A 12,365-nucleotide genomic window follows, 5' to 3' on the forward strand; every position below is an offset into this window, starting at 1 on the left:
AGGAAGAAGGTGCAAGATTACAGGGAGAAGGCGGGGGAATGGCAGTATGTGAATTGCTCTTTTGGAGAGCAGGCACAGACACAATGGGCCGAATGGCCTCCTTCTGCACTGCAACAATTCTGTGATTCTGTGAAAATCACCCCTTTGATCTCACTCTTAAAATCCAAACTTAATATCACTTTAATAGCATTTCTAAATATATCTCATCTACATTTTGATCATTGATGTTCTGCAGTATGGCCCTTTGCTCGTTCTCTACATCCCTTCAACAGAAACATTGCTGATAATAATTCTCTTCTGCTTATTTATCAGTCACCTCGATTCTAAAGAAATAGTTTTAAAAAAGCACACAGAAAGTAGTACTCACCTTTGGCAACCTTTAGTACCACACACCATGTTAGTGAGTACACAAGAAAGTTTATTTACAATTGTGCATGAATAAGGATTAACACCATCTTTAGTCCATTCTTTAGTCTTGTCAATGAAGCCATTTTCCTTCTGCTTTAGGGCTGGACTATGGTTATCAACCCTCCCAGACTGCCCTGGGATCGCCAGGAATTAAAGAGTGATCTCCAGGACACTGCCTGGAGTAACCCGGGAGAAGGGGTAGGCGGCATTGAAAAAATTGTTTGTATTTTTCATTTTTGTTAGAAAAATACTGGAGAAGGTTAAAAAAGAGGCTTTTAACTGGGCGATCATGTGATGAAACCTTTAGGCTGGGCTTTGTGGAGCTTCACATCGACTCACAGAAAGTACGACAAATAGATTGACCTTTCAATCCCTTACACTTAAACCCTACTACATGACTAAAGTCAAATCACTACAGTTTCTATTTACATTTCAGTTCACATCCAAATCTGCACTTGGGAATATGGATAATTATAAAAACGAAATAACTGAGGAATTGGGTAAAAATAGCCTGCTTTGGGGTTAGTTTTATGGCAGAGTAGATCACCTGCCCATTGTAGAACCCACACAATTTTGACTCCATTAAAATCTATTGGATGAAAAGTGGGTGAGTCCCACCACAGGTGAGAGGACTGTTCTGCCAGGTTACCACCCAGGCAGTGAATTTGAAATTACTCCCTTCTATTTGTGTCAATGCAAACCCTGTTTATGAGCATTACGACGTAAACTGCACAGCTAACAAAAATATCAAAATCTTGATATGCCGTTCATACAACATAGGACTGAGGAGCAGGAGTAGGCCATTTGGCCCTTTGAGCCTGCTCCACCATTCGATAAGATCATGGCTGATCTGGTTGTGGTCTCAACTCCACTTTCCTGTCTGCCCCTCCATAACCCTTAACTCCCTTGTCTATCAAAAATCTATCTAACTCAGCCTTGAATAAATTCAATGACCCTGCCTCCACTGCTTTCTGGGGAATAGAATTCCACAGACTAACAACCCTCAGAGAAAAAAAAATTCTTCTCATCACGGTCTTAAAAGGGAGACCTCTTATTTTAAACTGTGTCCCCTAGTTCTAGTCTCCCCACAAGAGTAGACATCCTCCTGGTTTCCACTCTATCAAGTCCCCTCAGGATCTTATATGTTTCAATAAGATCACCTCTCATTCTTCTAAACTCCAATGGACATAGGTCCAATCTGTTCAACCTTTCTTCATAAGATAAACCCTTCATCTCCGGAATGAGTCGATTGATCCTTCTCTGAACTGCTTCTAAATGCAATTATATCCTTTTTCAAATGCAGAGACCAAAACTGCACACAGTACTCCAGATGTGGTCTCACCAAGGCCCTGTACAGCTGCAGTAAAACTTCCCTACTTTTATACTCAATTCCCCTTGCAATAAACGCCACCATTCCATTTGCCTTCCTAATCACTCACTGTACCTACATACTAACCTTTTGTGATTCATGTACCAGGACACCCAGATCCCTCTGTACCACTGAGTTCTGCAATCTCTCTCCATTTAAATAGTATACAGATTTTCTATTCTTTCCTGGCCACGTACCCAATATCTGTGAATACAGGCAAACACTGCAAAAAGCTTGCTCCTCAGAATTTGCACAGCATTGATTATACTGAATCTCTCAGAAACTTTCAGAACCACTGGAGTGCCTTTAGTCTTAAAATGACTACAGCATTTACTCGTGGCCTTTCCCTATTCCTACATAAATATGGCATAGCCTCATTGTATATGTACATGTACATATGTTTATGTAGCTCCCAACTTAGTGCAGTTTGCCTAAAATTGTTATCCAAGGGAGCAGCGGAATGGAAGCATGTACATATTTGGGTAAGAGCTTACTGCATCAATGATTCGCTGAGGAGGGATAGTGTCATGGCCATGTGGTTGCCTTATGGGGTTGAGTGCATATAAAGTACTGACTTAAGAGGGATGGGAAGAACAGCAGTGAAAACAACAGACCAGACAACTTAGAGAATCACAGTCACTTGCTCTCCAAAGAATTGGGGTAACATCCCTTTTTTGTACTGACTGTCTCCTGAATGTGTAACTAGTTGTATTTGATTATTAAAATTACAGATTGCTACTGTATTCATTGTCTCTTCAAATCTATTTACAGATTTGTATCATGGGTTGATATTACCGACAAAATTGTGAGTAAAACTATAGAGTACAGTTCCCTTTGCCTTCCTCTTGTTACTATCAAATTTCTAGCTTAGTTGGGGCCAGAAAAGAGATGTTACTGGATTCACACCATGCTGTTGCCACCTGTAACTTTACTGGAGGCTGACTTTCAGTCCCAAATCAGTCTATCCTTCTTTAATCTACCTAGTGCAGGAGTACCATAAGCCTTTCAGTTTCTAAAGTAGCAGTACTGCTGATAATTGTGTGTCACATTGTGTTTGATAATTGTTCCAGTGAAGCAGCTTGGGAAGTTCTACTACATTAAAGGTGCTATCAAAATGCAAGTTGTTGCGATATGACTCCATTGAACTGTTGAGAAGAATGTGTCAACTTTTCCTTTGAGGGTGAGCTGCAGTCTCACCAAATGTGGTACTGGCCAAGCTCTCTGTGCAAGTTCTTCACGTATCAGTAGTCTAATGGAAAGGGGAAAGGACTCCCTGTCAGAGAGTAGTCAGGCAGGGATTAAAAACCACAATTTACTATGTAATCAGTTCCCAATCTTACTCAGATGGAGTGAGAGAAAAGTCACTTGTACCTCAGGAGCAGCTCACCAGTTGGCCCACTCAGCTATGGAAAAGGCATAATAACTGGCTGTAAGAGAAGAACGATATGAATGAAATGCTTAAACATGCAGAGAAAAAAATTGTGCAACTTGGCTCAATGGTAGCCCGAGTCATAAAATTGTGGGTGTAAATCCCAACCCAGGACTTAAGCACATAATCTAGGTTGATAGTGATAGTCAGGTTGATTTTGGCATGAGGCCCAATTTTAGTGGTCTAGCCTTATTTAAATAGAACAAGTGGGCTGCCAGAATTACTAATGCTACTTGTAGGCTCCGCCCCATTTGTGAAGTTGAGAAATCTAGAGGCCTACCACCATTTAGTGGCAGCCTGCAACTCCTAAAGGAGAAAGTGCACTTTTTCAAGGTGATCAGTGGACAGCTGGTTACTGAGGCAGCAAGCTGCATGGCATCAGCTATGAGTATTCCAATTGTCTACTGTAGCTGGGGAAATCTTCTTGGACTAAGTAAGGAAAAGGAAGGAAGTCCTTCAAGTCGGCAGTTGCTTCACCAAATTAGTCAGCTGCAGCGGAGAGAGGTGACTAGGCATGTAAATGCCAGCGACACAGTTCCTAGGCCCTGACTGCAGTACTGAAAGACAATTAATGAGCAGCAAGTGCAGTATAAGTAAATTGAAAGTAGAAGTAGTAAATTGCTGTTTCATCTGGAAAATTTTTTGGGGTCTTGGACAGTGAAAAAGGAGAATGTTGCATCTCCTGTACTTGCAATGAGAAGGTGCTGTTGGTAAGGGAGGAGATGACGGGGGTGACTGAGGAGCAGACCAGGGTGTTGCGGAGGGAACGGTCCCTTCAGAATGTTGAAAGTAGAGAGGAGGGAAAAATGTGTTCGGTGTGGCATCACGCTGGACGTGGCAGAAATGGCGCAGATGATCCGTTGAACATGGAGGCTGGTGGGATTGAAGGTGAGGACAAGAGGAACCCTATCATGGTTCTGTGAGGGTGGGCAAGGGATTAGAGCAGAAGTTCAGGCCACAATCGAGGGCCCTGTCACTTGTATGCAAGGTGGCATCATCAGAATGAATGCGACAGTGAAACTGGTAGAATGGAATAGCGTCCTTACAGGCAGCAGGGTGGGAGGTAGTGTAGTCAAGGTAGGTGTGGGAGTCAGTGGGCTTATAGTGGATATTGGTTGATAGCCTATTCCCAGAAACAGAGACAGTAAAGTTGAGGAAAGGAAGAGTTGTAGATGCACCATGTGAAGGTGAGCCTACAATATCAGGTAATATCAAAGTCAGTTTTTGGGTCGATATAACTTATTGGAGGGTGGAAGGATTGGGACAGATGTTGGACATGATCATTAATGCAGGGCAGGGGGTATGGGACACAGTGTGGATTGGTCAGCTGAAGCACTCTTCAATGAGCTTCTGCTGAAGAGCTCTGGCTGCAGGTAGGTGATAAAACCTTCCTGCCTCATTGACATCCTCTACATCATCTGTGTCACCTCCCTCATGTTGTTGAAGGTCTTCATCCAGTGGTGAGTCCATGTGTTGTCCCCATTGTATCTTTTCTCTTTCTTTACATCATGGAAGTACAGGGCTGAGTTTCATAGATATGGTTTCCCCATATTATCATTGATCTTAACTCAGCCATCAAACCCCCAGCTGCTGTCTGTTACAATTTATATTTTGTACTTTCATCTCCCAACTAAAGAAATGCCACAGCAGCAAAATATGGCAGGAGTCTTTCTTTAAATGATTTCATCTTGAGTTGTGGTAGGCTAGAAAATTTATATATAAACACAACGATTACTTTCTCTTCAAGTGCTGATGTATGCAGTGACAGCTATTTTATTGCTTTTTCTCCCTAACAGCCTTTTCTCACTTGTATCTTATAGGTATGATTTCCAAATTTCAGTGACCCCAACAGGGAGCACATCTCAGGTAGATGTGGATGCATAGCCTGTGATTTTCTGCCAATTAGAATTAACACTACGAGTGTGGGTTTGAGGAATCAATTTTATTTTACTATGACTCTCTCCGCTAAGTCTGTAAAAGTGTGCCACCATACCATTATTCCTGATTAGTTATTTGCTGATGAAATATCTATAAATCTATCAGCCGTTCCCCTACCCTGTAGATCCATGCCTTGGAGAATACAGGGCCAGCCAGCACTTTTTTCCATGACCAACCACCATCTGCTAAACTGTGGGCAGCTGCGTGGAAATTAATGCATAATGGTGTGATGGTATCCTCCATTGAATTTTCTGTCATGTCCATCCATTTAACACTGTTTTATTTGCTTGCCCATACAAACTGTTGTTCAAGACTGCTGCGTGCCAACCTGCAATGAGACTCAGTTTAAAGAAACCATTGATGATGTTTTCTTCTGGTTTGCTTTTGTTCATTTTTTTTCCCTGATGCCTTTATGGCAATTGCTTTAGTGTTGCTTTTTTTGATCCTGTGCCACAGTGGGTCTCCCACTGGTAATTCCCCATTACCACTATTTTTTGGAGGAAGAACAGGACCAACAGAGGGATGCCAGCAGGTCAGGCTACACCAGAGGCACTTTGCACCTACCCACTAATGCTCCAACACCAGAATACATAGCCACTGGCATACGTACCTCCACTTAACTCAGGAGCAGTGCAAGTGGTGGTTGCAATTCACCAGGGAAGCTTTGATAATTTCTGCTGTCGAACTTTGCCGCATGAACGATACTGCCAGTGGCTCTTAAACATGACTACAGCTCTCAAATAGATGTATCAGGGCCATTTCATGCTACTACTGGGAACATTGTGAATCTCTGTAAAACAGCTATATGTGGCTGTGTGAAGCAAGTCGCAGCTGCACTGTTTGCTTGATTATCAGAGTTCATCTCCTTCCATGTGGATGCCAAACAGCAGAAGAAGAGGTCTTTGCTGCTTAACAGAGTGACAGGACTTCTAATGTTGCAGAGGGTTGTAGATTGTGCCCACACTGCCAATGTGTCCCAAACAATGCCACTATCTCCAAGAATCATAGAATTTCACGCTTTCAACATTCAGCCAGTCTACAGCCACTAATACTGTAAATGCTTATTTTCCCCGGCAACTGTCATGACATTTTCATGTTATGGCAGTCCATCGTCCTACTAAATTTGATTCTGAAAGCAAGTTTCAGTGTGGGGTTCAGGAACATCCTCCTCAACCATGGACACATAACATCGCTGTATAATCGCAGGACACCCACACAGCATGGTGATAATGAGGAGCATACCTCCATAGGAGTTGCCCCTCAATATGTTAAATCCCCATGTCAGGTGCCTGGATCAAACTTGGGGCTGTCCTGTAATAGCCTATTGAAAGTTTCCAAGATTGTTGCTGTGCTGAACGCATTGCCCGGAGAGGAAACATTGACCTGAAGGCCATAGAGGAGGGAGGCCCCCAGGCATAGCAAGGTGACCAGCAGGAGGAGTTGGAACAGCCTGAAGAGACATTGGAAGAGAACCCTTACCCAGCAGAAGTCCATGCAGCCTTGATAAAGGAAACTGTCTTAATGTTGCAACCTTTGCAAGTTGCAAAAGTCATGTTTACCATTTTCCCCTTAACTTCAGACCTCTCACCCATGCATGATGCAAGCTGACCTGGAGGATATCTGGTTCCTCCTTCTCCACTCCTCAGCTATGAGTTACTTCTGCTGACTGGTGTTTTGTGGCTCATTCAGTGTACTCCCATCTAGCTCACTCTCTTAAAACCCTGAAGATGGACAGAGCTAAACTGGTGCTTGTGTGCTGTGAAGTGCTGCTTAGCTGGAGGCACTGGTCCCTGGTTTGCTGTCATTGAGCACTTCCAGAAAGAGAAGAGGAAGACAGGTTACAACAGTGCCTTGGTGGGCAGGTGTCACATCACACTTTCATGGTATATGGCTTCAGCTTATGTTTTGTTAGCTGCTACCAAAGGAAGAGCAAGAGAAGTGGATATCAATCCTGAACTGGTGGTCACATCCCATCCTACTTCCCTATATCCAGCACTCTATATAGAATCCCTCCCAAAGACTGCTCCTCAGATGGGTGAGAGCAGATCTTTCTCCTGCAAGTGATCTCTCATTTGTTATGGCCAGTCTTCCTAGAACTTCTCATCACTTTTTTTTTTGAGGCTCTGCAATGGCAGCCAGAAGAACCTTGTCTCTGAGCCCAAGCCTGTACAATGCATTTTCTTGTCCCTTACACTGGTAGAAGACATAACCAGGGTATAGGCCTGTGCTAGAAGTGCCCCTGATCCATGTAAGTGCCCCAGGCAGGAAATCCCAGTGACTCTAAGTGCAATGCTCCTGTCCAGCAACCAGGCGGTGCAGGGAATTGACCCATTTATTTTCCCTCCATCACTAAGTGGTCATAAGGTTAACAAACCATGAGAATTAAGAGCTGCCACCCCTTCTAAGGTCTTCCAGCACCATTACTGTTGACACAGTTCTCCTTGATAAAACATTCTTGCATTCTAATCTAACCAATGCCTCTCTGACTTGCTCTATTAATTTTCTACTGCAACTGATATCTGGAACAGCCTGTCTAAGCCTATCGACTGACAGCCTGGTCAAGCTTATGTAACACTCCAAGTGACAGGCGGTCAGTTCAAGGTCACATCTGCCAGCTGTTGTTACTGAGTCTCTTTAATTTCGAATTGCGCTAGATGTTGGGGAGGGGCAACAAGATTTTTGCATGTCTAGAGATGACTTACGAAATTCAACCAACGGGACAAGGATATTACTGAACAACAGCCCAGCTGCTTAGTCATGTATTAAAGCAGCTTTCTCTTTTTAATCTCTGCATAGACTAGTGCAGTGGATAAGTATTAGCAGACAGTGCCATCTATGAGTCAGCTTTGACCACCTACGGCAAAAGTGCGAAGAGAAATGCAGACTGGTTTCAATCTCATAATGAAGAGCTGGAACCTGTCATAGCCGCTAAGCGCATTGCACTTTTGAACTACAAGAAAGCCCCCAGCGATTTAACATCCGCAGCACTTAAAGCAGCCAGAAGTACTGCACAAAGAACAGCTAGGCGTTGCGCAAACGACTACTGGCAACACCTATGCAGCCATATTCAGCTGGCCTCAGACACCGGAAACATCAGAGGAATGTATGATGGCATGAAGAGAGCTCTTGGGCCAACCATCAAGAAGATCACCCCCCTCAAATCTAAATCGGGGGACATAATCACTGACCAACGCAAACAGATGGACCGCTGGGTTGAGCACTACCTAGAACTGTACTCCAGGGAGAATGCTGTCACTGAGACTGCCCTCAATGCAGCCCAGCCTCTACCAGTCATGGATGAGCTGGACATACAGCCAACCAAATCGGAACTCAGTGTTGCCATTGATTCCCTAGCCAGCGGAAAAGCCCCTGGGAAGGACAGCATTACCCCTGAAATAATCAAGAGTGCCAAGCCTGCTATACTCTCAGCACTACATGAACTGCTATGCCTGTGCTGGGACGAGGGAGCAGTACCCCAGGACATGCGCGATGCCAACATCATCACCCTCTATAAAAACAAAGGTGACCGCGGTGACTGCAACAACTACCGTGGAATCTCCCTGCTCAGCATAGTGGGGAAAGTCTTTGCTCGAGTCACTCTGAACAGGCTCCAGAAGCTGGCCGAGCGCGTCTACCCTGAGGCACAGTGTGGCTTTCGTGCAGAGAGATCGACTATTGACATGCTGTTCTCCCTTCGTCAGATACAGGAGAAATGCCGTGAACAACAGATGCCCCTCTACATTGCTTTCATTGATCTCACCAAAGCCTTTGACCTCGTCAGCAGACGTGGTCTTTTCAGACTACTAGAAAAGATCGGATGTCCACCAAAGCTACTAAGTATCATCACCTCATTCCATGACAATATGAAAGGCACAATTCAACATGGTGGCTCCTCATCAGAGCCCTTTCCTATCCTGAGTGGTGTGAAACAGGGCTGTGTTCTCGCACCCACACTTTTTGGGATTTTCTTCTCCCTGCTGCTTTCACATGCGTTCAAATCCTCTGAAGAAGGAATTTTCCTCCACACAAGATCAGGGGGCAGGTTGTTCAACCTTGCCCGTCTAAGAGCGAAGTCCAAAGTACGGAAAGTCCTCATCAGAGAACTCCTCTTTGCTGACGATGCTGCTTTAACATCTCACACTGAAGAATGCCTGCAGAGTCTCATCGACAGGTTTGCGTCTGCCTGCAATGAATTTGGCCTAACCATCAGCCTCAAGAAAACGAACATCATGGGGCAGGATGTCAGAAATGCTCCATCCATCAATATTGGCGACCACGCTCTGGAAGTGGTTCAAGAGTTCACCTACCTAGGCTCAACTATCACCAGTAACCTGTCTCTAGATGCAGAAATCAACAAGCGCATGGGTAAGGCTTCCACTGCTATGTTCAGACTGGCCAAGAGAGTGTGGGAAAATGGCGCACTGACACGGAACACAAAAGTCCGAGTGTATCAGGCCTGTGTCCTCAGTACCTTGCTCTACGGCAGCGAGGCCTGGACAACGTATGCCAGCCAAGAGCGACGTCTCAATTCATTCCATCTTCGCTGCCTTCGGAGAATACTTGGCATCAGGTGGCAGGACTATATCTCCAACACAGAAGTCCTTGAAGCGGCCAACATCCCCAGCTTATACACACTACTGAGTCAGCGGCGCTTGAGATGGCTTGGCCATGTGAGCCGCATGGAAGATGGCAGGATCCCCAAAGACACATTGTACAGCGAGCTCGCCACTGGTATCAGACCCACCGGCCGTCCATGTCTCCGTTATAAAGACGTCTGCAAACGCGACATGAAATCGTGTGACATTGATCACAAGTCGTGGGAGTCAGTTGCCAGCATTCGCCAGAGCTGGCGGGCAGCCATAAAGACAGGGCTAAATTGTGGCGAGTCGAAGAGACTTAGTAGTTGGCAGGAAAAAAGACAGAGGCGCAAGGGGAGAGCCAACTGTGCAACAGCCCCAACAAACAAATTTCTCTGCAGCACCTGTGGAAGAGCCTGTCACTCCAGAATTGGCCTTTATAGCCACTCCAGGCGCTGCTTCACAAACCACTGACCACCTCCAGGCGCGTATCCATTGTCTCTCGAGATAAGAAGGCCCAAAAGAAAAAGAAAGAAAAGATTGAGAAGGAAACCACATGGGCATCTAAAATTATTGAAATAAAGGAGTTTTCATATTTTGAGTTATTTTAAATTTCTTCAGAATCACTCATAATTTCTATGCATAATTAAAGTTTCCTCATGTTGCTTATTGTATCTGGTACAGGTAGATGTAGCATTTAATAATAGATTATGTGATACGTTCCTGTTACACTAGATCCCCGTTAGCTGCAGTGAAATAAAATGCAACTCTGCAATTCCAAATGATGTGGTTGGATTGCTGGAACATGCTTTGGAAAGGGTACAGAAGAGGTCCAGCAATGAGGAATTACAGGTATTTGGACGATTGCAATTGTTCTCCTTAGAGCAGAGAAGGCCAAGAGGAGATCTGATAGAGAGGTTTAAAATCATGAAGGGGTTAGACAGACTAAATAAATAGAAACTGTTTCCAATGGCTGGAGGGTTGATAAACAGAAGGTACCGATTTAAGGTGACTGGCAAAGATTCTTAATTTTCACATGAATGGTTAGGATTTGCCATGTATGACCTGATAGTGGTGGAGACAGATTCAACAATGATCTTCAAAAGGAAATTGGATAAATTCCTAGAGAAAAAACTGCAGGGATAAGGGGAGAGAGCAGGAGAGTGCGACCAACTGGAATGCTCTTCTAAAGACTCGATGCAGTCTTGATCAGCCGTAGGCCTCCTTCAATGCTGCACTATTCAATACTCTACGCTGTCTGCCACAATGCTCAATCTAACCTACAGCAGAATAAAACAAACCCGAAGCATTTTTTGTATGTTCTATACAATAGTATTAGTTTGTGGATGTTTCAAAGAATACAGCTGGCCGTTAATGGACGGGCCGTCACCTGAAGCACTGAAGTTCTTTGGGGCACTGGACCACATATTATCAGGTGCAGTAACATGAGGCCTCAGCCACACATCTCAGTGGAGCTCAGCACACAATGTGGGTGGGCAGCACCTAATATAATGAGAGCTTATGCACCAATAGCATGCAACTTTCACTCAGGTCCTAAAAATGCATTTAAATTGGGCAGTCCTCCCATGATGCAGCTTGAACACCTAAAAAACAAAAGGGTTGATTTTAACTCAGCCTGCCTGAAAGAAACAAGGAAGGAACGCAGTCAAAATAGCTGTGGTCAACTTACCACCCCTTCCTCCTCTTGTGCCATATTCGTTAGGTGGCCCAGGCATCTGCCTGAATTAGATAGGAGACTAACTGCTACAGGAAAATCTGTGCCTCATGGGATCCTGATACAACTTTGGGGAATAACTAGTTGGAGTATGCACTGTGCACTTGTACTAAATGGTGAAGAGAGAGGCTTCAAAGAAGTAATCAAAAAATTAATTTAATAGAGCCAGAAGGAACACTCATCATGGCTCCACAGGAATAATGTCAACCCCTGCCACTCACATCCCCTTGCGATTTAGTTCCCCTTCCCCCTAGGACCATCCAATGTTCCACTGGCCTGGAGTCAGACAGCTGCAAGTGGGATGCTTGCTTGAGACGTGCCAGTCACCAACAGCATGATAATGATGCCTGGCCCTCAAAATGGGCCAAGACTCTTGCTGGCAATATCGGACAAGCTGATTTGCGCCACCACCAACTAGATGCCCAAGAGTTAAAATCTACCCTTAGGAACAACTGGCAACTAAGTCAGGGCCTGTCAAAAAACGGTTCTCAGTTATCAGGGAGGGCCAGATCCTTTCCAGCGTGCTACACTAACTTAGGTGAACCCTTTGTCCTGATCTCTAAATTCTTCAATGGGAATTTCATGTCTACTTATAATCAGGTCCACTGTAGTCAAAGATTTCCTGAATAAGTTGTTTATCGAGCAGTTGAACTCAATTGCCATCACAGTCATGTGACGTGCATATGCTAGCCCATGTTATGTATTGCATGGTAAGTGCCTGACCTGGTGATGGAGTTTTACCAACAGAACTATAATGATACAGTTAACTGTTTTAGCTGGATGTAAAAGGTTCCACAGCACAGTTTCAGGAAGAACAGGGGAGTTCTCCCAGTGCCCAGGCCAATGTTTATCCCTCAACCAACATCAGTGAAACAGTTTAATTGGTCATTACCATATTACTGTTTGTGG

General features: G+C 44.4%; 1 protein-coding gene and 1 long non-coding RNA gene across 4 annotated transcripts in view; one reads left to right on the plus strand and one right to left on the minus strand.

The window, feature by feature from the left end:
- Positions 1-12,365, minus strand: part of dok6 (docking protein 6) — a 506,642-nt gene that overhangs the window by 431,846 nt on the left and 62,431 nt on the right. The gene's annotated exons all lie outside the window — the stretch shown is intronic.
- LOC137370138 (uncharacterized) overlaps positions 1-12,365 on the plus strand; it is a 67,373-nt gene that overhangs the window by 12,094 nt on the left and 42,914 nt on the right. The window contains exons 3-4 of the long non-coding RNA XR_010975090.1: positions 508-606; positions 2,549-2,582. This is a non-coding gene — a long non-coding RNA (uncharacterized lncRNA). The remainder of the gene's footprint in view (positions 1-507; positions 607-2,548; positions 2,583-12,365) is intronic.

The sequence above is a fragment of the Heterodontus francisci genome, chromosome 5, assembly GCF_036365525.1.
Source record: "Heterodontus francisci isolate sHetFra1 chromosome 5, sHetFra1.hap1, whole genome shotgun sequence".
Classification (NCBI taxonomy): Eukaryota; Metazoa; Chordata; class Chondrichthyes; order Heterodontiformes; family Heterodontidae; genus Heterodontus; species Heterodontus francisci.